Raw genomic sequence first — 14,362 nt, 5'->3', positions numbered from 1 at the left:
AAGTCTAAGATGAAGAAGGAGAGCATAAAGTATATACATTCAACAACCATGGTTATCTATGCATATGATATTAATCCCTCGACTAAATATATAAAATAGAATGACAAACTAGCAACTATAACCGCAAATTACTATATATGTACATATTTTAAATTGCGGTGATTACAGTCGTAACACAATTATGGAATGTAGTTGCAACACAATTGTGGAATATACCATCATAAAACCAAACATGCATGATATATATCTAAGGCTTTTGGAACTACATTGTAGTTTGGGGAGGAATGTCCAGCACCAGGACTATGCCCTGGATCCGTTGGTCGGAAGTCATCGCCTCCGAGTTCTAAGATGTGGCGGCCGGACCGCACAATATTTTGTACCACTGTAGCCATTTCTTGGACACTGTTTCCATAGGTTGACACTAAATGCTCCTTGTTCTCAATTTTCAGTGGCCTTCCTATAGTTGGAATTATAAATTCATTAAAAATCATGGAGGCAAGAAGAATATAAATGACAATGTATACTAGCTTCGAATTAGCCATTATATAGAGTGTAAGAGGCTTCGTGGGAAGACTTTTGATGTGTGAGTATATGAAATTATTAAGTTATGTGTGAAGAGAGTGCTTGCAAAATATTGTATATGAGAGGGGTATATATATGCAGGTCACTAGAGAACAGGCTCAACATAAATTTCCAATGCAATATTAATCAACACGTGGAAATTAATGTTAATTGTAATTGTGAACTTTTCCATTATTATGCTACCTTAAGAAGATTGGACGGGGAATGAATGCGAATCTTCTCAAATATCGGAGAGGAGTTGAACTTCTAAGAGATTCCTAGATGCACACTAAAACAAAGGAATTTCTATAATAAGAAATTTGTAATAGTGGTACCCCATTAACATACTGAAACAAATAAGTTTTATGGAAAAATTAAATATATCACATACAAAATTCTAAATAAACAATTTCAAAATAACAATTTACTTTAATTTCATAAATATCTCATGTGACTGGGGTAAGAATCTAAACATGATTCTCAATGCTTACCTAAATAAACACTATAAAACCCAATTGCAAGTACAATGAGTAATGGTTTCCAATTCTAAACCCCACGTAGATTCCGGTGGACCCTTGAAATTGCTGCAAGTTGTACCAATACAAGAACCAAGTCAAATGAATTTGATGGTTTCAAAATTTCAACTTTTGCATTATTTGCATTATGGGAATATTTGATAGGTTCTTGAAAACTAGTGGTTGGATTCTCAAGCTGGGGAAGTTCGTGACCATCAAATGATGAAATAATCTGGGTCCCACCAAAAAGCATTATAGTGTGAGAGTCATGTCATCTTTTATTCTCTGCCGAAAGAAACACAATGTTAGTCTTATAGATTAATATTGTTAACAATAATTATAATCGACTATTAAATACATTTTGTTTGTATTTCTTTATTTTTAACTTGTTTATATAAAGAAGATAAAATATAAAAGATAAAAATAAATCTATATTGTGTTAGAATAATAGATTTACCCAAAACTTATGTCAAAATAATACAACTCTACAAACAGTTTAGTGGACAAAATAAATCTATTAAATGCATTCTTAATTTTTCCTGCTGTTGGAACAAAACAAAAAGAGAATTAAGGAGGAATTGATTTAGTGGTATAAAGTCTCGCTAGATCCTAGTATGATCAAAAAATTAGTGGTTCAATTTTTTAGAACGACACTTGATGGGAGGAACAACTATACACCTCAAAAAATATTAGTTCTTTACCAATAGGATGAGAAGATATCATTGGAAGTGCTAGAAAAACAAAAGGAGAAGAAAGAAGGTGTTGCATTTCACGTGACAATTGGCAACTATTGGGCCTTTCTGATTTGATGTGAGTTCTCCATGTTTGAGGTCCATCAGTGATGCTCTTAGGAGAATTTGTGGCCCAAAGCATTGAGCTTCTGAAGTAAATTGATAAATGAAATGCATGTTGAATTTAACAAATATTTTTAAATAGAATAATTTTAGAAGAAAATAAACTATTCTCCAAGATTTTTTTCCACATATATCATCTACCATTAATTTTTAATTATCACTTAAAAAATAACATTAACATACATAAATGATAGACGATATAATAATTGAATAGAGTTTTTTATAATAACAATACATAAACCTTAAAATCATAATTTTAACCCCTTTTTTGTGCATAGTGTTAGGATTAGGGTAAAACGGTTATATTGGCATTTTTTTTACTAGCACAATTTCTAAATAGTTATACTTGGGTCAAATACTTGATTTATATATGATAAAAAATATTGTTAAAGAGATGCTACTAAATTCACAAGTTTCACTTCAATAACCATTAATCTTCAATTATCTATTGGTGAACACTCTTGTGAAAAAACATGATTTATTTTCTTAAAAAAATCTTTAAAACTAAATTATGACTCCACGAGTTAAAGTAGTGAGACAATACTCTATTGTCAGCTCCAACAAAGCATCATGTAGACGACATTATCAATTTTGTAATTATCTGTTGTCATATGATAATATTAGCTAGTATTATATAATATAGGCTAAGTTCCATGCCTAGTGCTGGGTAGCAAAATAAAAACCTTACACATATATAACATTCATAACCTAACATCCTTTTCCTAGCATTTAATCTTATGCATTGTTGTGCAAAACTTAATTCCAATCTAAAGGTAATGAATATGGACCACACAATCCTAGTGAGACAATTGTCATCCTATATATATGGGTTAGAACAAATATCTATTGCTCCATATGACATTTGACACCAATTATAATTGAGCAAAAACAATATTAATGATAAATTTTAAATTTTTTAATTAACATGACATACTTTTATTGTGTATGTAATAACTTCTAATATATGATTCGAGATAACAAATTTTTATTCTGGAGTTTGAGGCTATAATTAGTTAGAACTATCTATTTCCTTTTCTTAATTAAGTGCTTTACCTATCCCACTTTACTTGGGAAAGATTATTATTTGGTGGTTGAATTCAAACACACCAACCAAATTGGGAAAGCCTATTATTGTAGGGGAACTATTCATGTTCTCGTGGTCAATTATATTTTCATTGAACAAATCAGCCACCACTTATTCAGAACTTTATCCCATTCGATTTGGCTTTGTTAATTACTAGGCACGTGGATAAATGTTACTAATTTCTCACGCAAAAGACCTATTACCTCTGGGAAATGCTTTGTGCCAAACCTGTGGTAGAAAACTTACAAATGGTTCCATACTGGATGTAACTGAACTATGCAGTTCTATTTATTTAAAGTCCTCTATTTAATTGTTATATGTTACGTGATGAACAACCTTATGCTATGACCCATTCGTTAATGGACAACTTTTGAAGAAATCATTTCCTATATATAAAATGGATCCAAACTCCTCTCCACACGAAATGGAAGTATTGTGTAAAATAAGACAAAAACTAGAATGAAGTAATAATTATATTATATTTATATTGCCAATAACATTTTTATCCTTAAAACTAGTGTAACAGTGTACTTCTCTCTAGTAATGGAGAATATCCTACTATATAAAATGATGTCATGGAGCAATAGTTTTTCTTCTTCTTTCCCCATTTTTCATTAGCTATATTTTTGTTGGGACACATCATCTTCACATAGGAAGACTGATTGTGTATATTGAAGACAAAGTCGTTCGTAGGAAATGATCGATAGGATTTGCGTAAGTTTGACATCCAATGTTAGAATGATAATTATTATACTTTTTTGGGCAAGGAATTGGACCAACAAACACAAATCATCGAGTTGCTGTGAGGTATAAGCTTTTTAGGCCATTTGAATCCGTTTCAGGCCCAATAACGTCATTTTAATAATTTTAGCAAGTTTTATTTCTTTTTTTTGGATAATTTTGCATTAGGCTTTCCTTTAACTATTTAATCACTTTTGGGACGTGGCCATCTAGTTTTATCTTATCCTTAAATAAAAGTTCAAGAGTTTTCTCTTTCTGGTAGAATTTAGAGTTTTATCTGTCAGGTTTAATGCTTGCGAACTTGTGATTTCGTTCTAGGTTTGGCACTTATCAACCCTTTGTGTTTCGGACTGCATCGCATCTGCCTCTCCTTTTTGAATTGTTTAAATATATATTGAGCTATTACTCTTATTGTGAATTGATTTTGAGATGAAATATTTTTTTATAGACAAAAATGTTAGTATGTTAGTATTTTATGGTATGTGAGATTTGAACCATTAACATCATTATCACTTCACTCTCTAAGCCCTCCACTCTTGTCATTTGACCACCATATGACTCTCAAATGAAAGATTAACATATTATCAGAGTCAAATGTAACTCTATTCACTTGGTTTGACATACTTCTGCATAATGAACATGTTGAGAAGTAAATTTCATATTATATGGCTCATTCTTTTAGACTTTTAAATATTTGTTGATCTACTCCTCACACTCCCTAGTCCAATCTTACCAATACTATTAAAACATTAATTTTCCCTCTTTGTCTAATTATTATTATTTAAAGGCCATTTTTGGACATATTAAGAATATTCAACGCTAGGCCATGATGAGTATACAAAACTTTCACCAAGCCATTACTCTACAAAGCAATCTAAAACCCCTATAAATAGGGCATCAAGGAGAGCTATCTAAATAACAAACACATAACTTGAATCAAGCTATATTTCTTGAGCATTATTATTCTATATAGCAAATTCTAGCATTCCATTTTCCAACTGCAAACAAATCATAAGCTTTCAGTTTTTCTTTTTTCTTTGCTTGCAACAAGAAGCACACACAAAACCTTCCAAAATTTTCAAATATTTAGTATTTTTGTGATCAATATATTATGGAGAGAACAAAATCATCCCTTCTACAAATTCAGCCTCCAACCTATGGAAACCTAATCACTATTCTCAGCATTGATGGAGGTGGTATTAGGGGCATTATCCCCGCAACCATTCTTGCTTTCCTTGAATCTAAACTTCAGGTATATATTATATACCATTAATTACATTAACGTGTAAGAATGTATTTATACTCATTTATATAAGATAACGATGCCTATTAAACATGGATGATGCATTGCATTGTCTTGTGGTTTTAATTAAGTGTAGAAAGTGTATATTAATAAGTGCAGGAATTGGATGGTGAGGATGCAAGACTTGCAGATTACTTTGATGTAATCACTGGAACAAGCACAGGTGGTCTTGTAACTGCTATGTTAAGTGCTCCAAATGAAGAAAAACGACCACTTTTTGCAGCCAAGGATATCAAACCCTTTTATTTGGAACATGGCCCAGATATTTTCCCACAACAAAAGTACCAATTATTCATCTATCTATTTATTTTATAGTAATTTAGATTCACGTCTCCTTAGTTTTAATAAAATTATATATATTATCCTCCATTTTTTAAATGTACATAAACCATTATAATTATATACATATATTCTACTGAGTACCATTTAAGAGCGATAAGTGTCATTTCTCAAACAAATAAAATAGTAACAAATGTAATTAAGTTAAACAAAATATGGTATATTGTTACAATAAGTTCAAGTAGTATAAGCTTAGAGTCAATATATATTCATTATTTTTTGTTCGTTACAAAATGCATCAATAATTCTAAGGAGATGTTTAAATTACTCTTATATTATATTGTAACTAGTCAAAATAATGAATAGACATCAACTTTTATACTATTTGGATTTGTGTTTACAATATATCATATTTTGTTTAACTTCACTACACTCGTTATCAATTTTTGTGTAAGAAATTACATTTATCTCTTCTACGGGAGTAATTATCAGCGTAATATATTAATGCATGTATATAATTAGGAGTGATTTATGTATATTTATAAAAAGAATAAATGATTTATATAATTTTACTAAAACTCAGTAGTATTTTATTTCTTATTTTAATCCTAGATGTATATATAATTAACTTGCATGAATTGAACACATGGGCTTATGGGGGTCAAGAGTAGGAAAGTTAATAGAATCATTAAGAGGACCAAAATATAATGGGAAATACCTACATGGGGAGGTAAAAGAGAAGCTGAGAGAAACTCGTGTGCATGAGACACTCACCAACGTTGTGATTCCTACCTTTGACATCAAGACATTGCAACCAACCATTTTCTCTTCTTATCAGATCAAGAGATCCCCTTATATGAATGCTCAACTCTCTGATATATGCATTAGTACCTCTGCTGCACCTACTTATCTTCCTGCTTACTACTTCAAGAACCAAGATCCTGAAGGGAAGATACACGAATTCAACCTTATTGATGGTGGTGTTTGTGCAAATAACCCGGTATGTGTACATTAAACACTATTCTTTTGACTTATTATTATTATAGGGTTTTTTTTAATGGGGTATAAAAAAGTAATATTTTGTATGAGTTATCATTTTTAACTGTTTATCCGTACTCTTAGGTTAAGAAAGCTAATATTATTATTATATATTGTTTTGCAAACATCACTAATTTGTTTTTTGGACACTTATGATACAGACTTTAGTTGCAATGAATGAAGTAATGAAGCAGATTATTAATGATAATCCAGATTTCTTTCCGATCAAGGGATTGGACTATGGTCGATTCCTCATAATTTCATTAGGAACAGGGACACCCAAGAATGAACATAAATTCAATGCAAACATGGCTGCTAAATGGGGTGTTTTGGATTGGTTAAATCACAGTGGTTGTAGTCCCTTAATTGATGCGTTTTCTCAATCCAGTTCAGATCTTGTTGATATTCATCTTTCAACTGTCACTCGAGCATTCCATTCAGAAGATAATTATCTCCTAATACAGGCATGTTACATTATAAATAATTGGTTAAGTTAAATATAGATCATAAGTGATTAAATAATTAGTTAATTATATTTGAGCTAACCATGTTGTGAAATTCAAACGATAACATGCAGGATGATACATTGACTGGTACAGATTCTTCGGTAGATATTTGCACTCAAAAAATAATTTGGAGAAACTATGCCAAATTGGTGAAAGGTTATTGAAGAAACCAGTATCTAGGGTCAACTTAGAGAGTGGTCTTTCTGAGCCAATGGAAAATACGGGTAGCAATGAAGATGCTCTAACAAGGTGAGATTAAAAACTACATGTATATTATAATTAATAATGGGATAAAAAATACGTACGCCTATTATATTGCATTTCAGTTATATATATATATATATATATATATATATATATATATATATATATATATATATATATATATATATATATATATATATATATATATATATATATATATATATATATATATATATATATATATATATATATATATATATATATATATATATATATATATATATATATATATATATATATATATATATATATATATATATATATATATATATATATATATATATATATATATATATATATATATATATATATATATATATATATATATATATATATATATATATATATATATATATATATATATATATATATATATATATATATATATATATATATATATATATATATATATATATATATATATATATATATATATATATATATATATATATATATATATATATATATATATATATATATATATATATATATATATATATATATATATATATATATATATATATATATATATATATATATATATATATATATATATATATATATATATATATATATATATATATATATATATATATATATATATATATATATATATATATATATATATATATATATATATATATATATATATATATATATATATATATATATATATATATATATATATATATATATATATATATATATATATATATATATATATATATATATATATATATATATATATATATATATATATATATATATATATATATATATATATATATATATATATATATATATATATATATATATATATATATATATATATATATATATATATATATATATATATATATATATATATATATATATATATATATATATATATATATATATATATATATATATATATATATATATATATATATATATATATATATATATATATATATATATATATATATATATATATATATATATATATATATATATATATATATATATATATATATATATATATATATATATATATATATATATATATATATATATATATATATATATATATATATATATATATATATATATATATATATATATATATATATATATATATATATATATATATATATATATATATATATATATATATATATATATATATATATATATATATATATATATATATATATATATATATATATATATATATATATATATATATATATATATATATATATATATATATATATATATATATATATATATATATATATATATATATATATATATATATATATATATATATATATATATATATATATATATATATATATATATATATATATATATATATATATATATATATATATATATATATATATATATATATATATATATATATATATATATATATATATATATATATATATATATATATATATATATATATATATATATATATATATATATATATATATATATATATATATATATATATATATATATATATATATATATATATATATATATATATATATATATATATATATATATATATATATATATATATATATATATATATATATATATATATATATATATATATATATATATATATATATATATATATATATATATATATATATATATATATATATATATATATATATATATATATATATATATATATATATATATATATATATATATATATATATATATATATATATATATATATATATATATATATATATATATATATATATATATATATATATATATATATATATATATATATATATATATATATATATATATATATATATATATATATATATATATATATATATATATATATATATATATATATATATATATATATATATATATATATATATATATATATATATATATATATATATATATATATATATATATATATATATATATATATATATATATATATATATATATATATATATATATATATATATATATATATATATATATATATATATATATATATATATATATATATATATATATATATATATATATATATATATATATATATATATATATATATATATATATATATATATATATATATATATATATATATATATATATATATATATATATATATATATATATATATATATATATATATATATATATATATATATATATATATATATATATATATATATATATATATATATATATATATATATATATATATATATATATATATATATATATATATATATATATATATATATATATATATATATATATATATATATATATATATATATATATATATATATATATATATATATATATATATATATATATATATATATATATATATATATATATATATATATATATATATATATATATATATATATATATATATATATATATATATATATATATATATATATATATATATATATATATATATATATATATATATATATATATATATATATATATATATATATATATATATATATATATATATATATATATATATATATATATATATATATATATATATATATATATATATATATATATATATATATATATATATATATATATATATATATATATATATATATATATATATATATATATATATATATATATATATATATATATATATATATATATATATATATATATATATATATATATATATATATATATATATATATATATATATATATATATATATATATATATATATATATATATATATATATATATATATATATATATATATATATATATATATATATATATATATATATATATATATATATATATATATATATATATATATATATATATATATATATATATATATATATATATATATATATATATATATATATATATATATATATATATATATATATATATATATATATATATATATATATATATATATATATATATATATATATATATATATATATATATATATATATATATATATATATATATATATATATATATATATATATATATATATATATATATATATATATATATATATATATATATATATATATATATATATATATATATATATATATATATATATATATATATATATATATATATATATATATATATATATATATATATATATATATATATATATATATATATATATATATATATATATATATATATATATATATATATATATATATATATATATATATATATATATATATATATATATATATATATATATATATATATATATATATATATATATATATATATATATATATATATATATATATATATATATATATATATATATATATATATATATATATATATATATATATATATATATATATATATATATATATATATATATATATATATATATATATATATATATATATATATATATATATATATATATATATATATATATATATATATATATATATATATATATATATATATATATATATATATATATATATATATATATATATATATATATATATATATATATATATATATATATATATATATATATATATATATATATATATATATATATATATATATATATATATATATATATATATATATATATATATATATATATATATATATATATATATATATATATATATATATATATATATATATATATATATATATATATATATATATATATATATATATATATATATATATATATATATATATATATATATATATATATATATATATATATATATATATATATATATATATATATATATATATATATATATATATATATATATATATATATATATATATATATATATATATATATATATATATATATATATATATATATATATATATATATATATATATATATATATATATATATATATATATATATATATATATATATATATATATATATATATATATATATATATATATATATATATATATATATATATATATATATATATATATATATATATATATATATATATATATATATATATATATATATATATATATATATATATATATATATATATATATATATATATATATATATATATATATATATATATATATATATATATATATATATATATATATATATATATATATATATATATATATATATATATATATATATATATATATATATATATATATATATATATATATATATATATATATATATATATATATATATATATATATATATATATATATATATATATATATATATATATATATATATATATATATATATATATATATATATATATATATATATATATATATATATATATATATATATATATATATATATATATATATATATATATATATATATATATATATATATATATATATATATATATATATATATATATATATATATATATATATATATATATATATATATATATATATATATATATATATATATATATATATATATATATATATATATATATATATATATATATATATATATATATATATATATATATATATATATATATATATATATATATATATATATATATATATATATATATATATATATATATATATATATATATATATATATATATATATATATATATATATATATATATATATATATATATATATATATATATATATATATATATATATATATATATATATATATATATATATATATATATATATATATATATATATATATATATATATATATATATATATATATATATATATATATATATATATATATATATATATATATATATATATATATATATATATATATATATATATATATATATATATATATATATATATATATATATATATATATATATATATATATATATATATATATATATATATATATATATATATATATATATATATATATATATATATATATATATATATATATATATATATATATATATATATATATATATATATATATATATATATATATATATATATATATATATATATATATATATATATATATATATATATATATATATATATATATATATATATATATATATATATATATATATATATATTATTTATATGTATTAGTCAATTATACATTAGATTTAACATTGGTTTAATCTTGTAGGTTTGCAAAAATACTTTCACTAGAGAGGAGGTTCCGAGAAATGAAATCCCCTCACACTAAGATGCCATTTATTGAATGAAACGTTCGTTCGTTGTTTATGAATCATAAGTTCATGTGTTCAAGCTATTTTTGGGACTCATTCTATCTAATGTTGTTCAATAAAAATTGTCAATGTCATTTATTCATTTTTTCCCCTTTTCATTTTAATGCTTCTATTGTGGATTTGGGAATGCGTTCTAATCGTGTAAAATGTAAATTAAAAGTGAATTATTTATATGCATTTTATTGTTAAGACTGTAATAAAAGCGAATTATATTTTGCCAAGGTCTGATTGATTTTATATTCAATCTTTTAATTTTCGCGGGGAAACCAAAATCAACTCTTCCTAATTCTTATCCTTTTAATTTCCTTATGTCATAATTTATTATTTAGTTATTAAGTCGATTACTCATCCTATTCTATTGCTTCGATAAAGAAATTGTTAAATTGAAGCAGTATATATCTCACATATGTATATGTGCTTCATTCTTAGGTTCTTAGTTTGGAATTTTTGTTATTGTGATTATTAATATATATCTATCTCTATGTATTTTAAAGCATCTTCTCCCCAATTGGTTTATTTTTTATTTCTTTTAAATTACACTTTTACTTTATAATTTTGTTTACGGGGGCATGTTTTTAGATAGCATTCCTGCCCAGATATAAATTTGCTGCATTTTTTAATGTTGGAATTCATCTTAATGAAAATAAATAATGTTATTTTGACAATCATGTCACAATTTTTTGTTTTCAGTTGGTTTTAGAAATAAAAGATAAAAACAAGTGAGAAATAAAAATAATTTAATTTGTTATCTCCAACATTCTGGGAATCATCTTCTTCTTCATCATGACAACTAACTTCATACCGTGGGGCTTCCTGGGTGACATGAATAATGGGATTCAGGAGGATCAAATGGTCCACAAAAATGCCCCAGCATCACCAAAGAAAATGTCTTTTGCTCAAGCTTTAAAAGCTTCATGTGACATAACTGCTTCACAACTTCCTCAACCCTGCATAAAGGGGGACGCCATTGCCATCAAAATCCCTGAAGATGAATATCAATCAGGGCTACGAAGATGCAAAAACCATCTTCATGGACGACTCATCTTGTCAAAAGGAGATTCTCCTATGAAGTTCACAGATCTGAAAAATAAGCTCCAAGCTTTGTGGAGCAACATTGGGAAGTGGACTATGATTTCACTAGGTAAGGGCTTTTATGATTTCGCATTCTCCTCAATGGAGGATATGAGGAATGTGTGTGCAGTGGGATCTTGGAGCTTGAAACCTGGATTCCTTAGGCTCTTTCTTTGGTCTCCTGATTTTAACCCAAACCTGCAAAAATTGTCACATTCTCAATGCTGGATAAAGATTCACAATCTTCCTCAAGAGTACTGGAGCCCGAAAATTCTTTTCTCTATAGCAGGAGGTATAGGGACTCCAATCTCGTTAGATGATGCAACTCACACAAGATCATTTGGCCATTTTGCCAGAGTCTTGGTGGAAATCAACTTAAAGACAAACCTGCCTGAGCAAATCCTTGTTGAAAGGGAAGGATTTGCTTTCTTTGTTTCCATCGAATATGAGAACTTGCCAAACTTCTGTCAAGAATGTCAAACCATAGGCCACATGGTTGCGCAATGTCGCGGGAACATTCAAAATCAGGATGCAGAGGGGGCTATAAAGAATAGGAGCAAAAAGACAAAGGTAGAGGTGGTAGCTCCAAAGGGGAATGAAATCAATGATCTAATCATTAATTTGGAAATTGAGAAAGAAGTGGAGGATAATTATAAAGATATGGAAAGACTGGTAATCTCACCAAAATCTAGGGGGAACTTTGATAGCCATGATGATAATGAATTGGATACAACAAGAGTGGAAAACTCAGTTGAAGATGTGGAATCAGATTCCCAGAGTGGAAATATTATAGTGCAAGAGTCAGAGGATTTTCAAAATGTTGCAGCCACTGATAGTCGAATAGTGGGGAAGTTGTGGGCGGATGAGGAAAGT

General features: G+C 20.6%; 1 protein-coding gene and 1 pseudogene across 2 annotated transcripts in view; one reads left to right on the top strand and one right to left on the bottom strand.

Moving 5' to 3' along the window:
* LOC109343905 (probable carboxylesterase 2) overlaps window positions 754–14,362 on the bottom strand; it is an 18,715-nt gene continuing 5,106 nt past the window's right edge. Inside the window, exon 3 of one of the 2 annotated variants that reach the window (XM_019582424.1) lies at window positions 754–765. The gene's annotated coding sequence lies outside the window, so the exon portion shown is untranslated. Of the gene's footprint in view, window positions 766–2,277; window positions 2,289–14,362 lie in introns of those variants that run through there. The other variant, XM_019582423.1, reaches the window with a different exon arrangement.
* Window positions 4,657–12,551, top strand: LOC109343913 (annotated as a pseudogene).

The sequence above is a fragment of the Lupinus angustifolius genome, chromosome LG03 (assembly GCF_001865875.1).
Source record: "Lupinus angustifolius cultivar Tanjil chromosome LG03, LupAngTanjil_v1.0, whole genome shotgun sequence".
Taxonomy (NCBI): domain Eukaryota; kingdom Viridiplantae; phylum Streptophyta; class Magnoliopsida; order Fabales; family Fabaceae; genus Lupinus; species Lupinus angustifolius.
This window is presented reverse-complemented; position numbering and strand designations above follow the sequence as displayed.